Raw genomic sequence first — 828 nt, 5'->3', positions numbered from 1 at the left:
GGGGGGGGGGGGGGGGGGGGGGGCGGGGTGTATAGGGAGGTCGTGAGCTGGGGTGTATAGGCAGCTAGTAGTAACAAAAATTATTATTTTTTTTTTGTTTTTATATTTATATTTATTTTTATTTGTTTTGTTTTTTTTATTATTTTATTTGTGTTTTGTTGGTGAGGGAGAGGGGGGGGCTGTGTATATATAAATATTTATTTCTTCGGTTGGGGTGTATATGCAGCTCTTGTTTTTTTTGTTTTTTTAGTTATACTATTTTTATTATTATTATTTATTATTATTTATTATTTTTTATTATTATTTTTTATTATTTTTTATTATTTTTTATTATTATTTATAATTTAAATTATTTATTATATATTACTATTTATTAATATTTATTTTTTTTTATTGTTTATTCATATTTTTTATTTTTGTAAATAACTTAAATTATTTATTATATATTATTATTTTTTATTATTTATTTTTTTTTATTTATTATTATTTATTTTTTTTTATTTATTATTATTTATTATTATTTATTATTTGTTATTTAAATAAACAATTAAAATTTTTATTTTTATATTTACATTTCTTTTTGTGTTTTCTAAAGAAAAACAAAAAAAAACAAAAAAACAAAAATAGCAAAACCCTAAGCACCAAAACAAACATATTTATATTTATATTTATATTTATATTTATATTTATATTTATATTTATTTATATTTGTATTTATATTTATATTTATATTTATATTTATATTTATATTAATATCTATATTTATATTAATATTTATATTTATATTTATATTTACATTGTAAATTTATATTAATATTAATATTAATA

The sequence above is a fragment of the Eimeria mitis genome, genomic scaffold (genome assembly GCF_000499745.2).
Source record: "Eimeria mitis Houghton genomic scaffold, Emh_scaff4784, whole genome shotgun sequence".
Classification (NCBI taxonomy): domain Eukaryota; phylum Apicomplexa; class Conoidasida; order Eucoccidiorida; family Eimeriidae; genus Eimeria; species Eimeria mitis.
The sequence above is the reverse complement of the archived record's forward strand: the minus strand, read 5'-3'. Positions refer to the sequence as shown.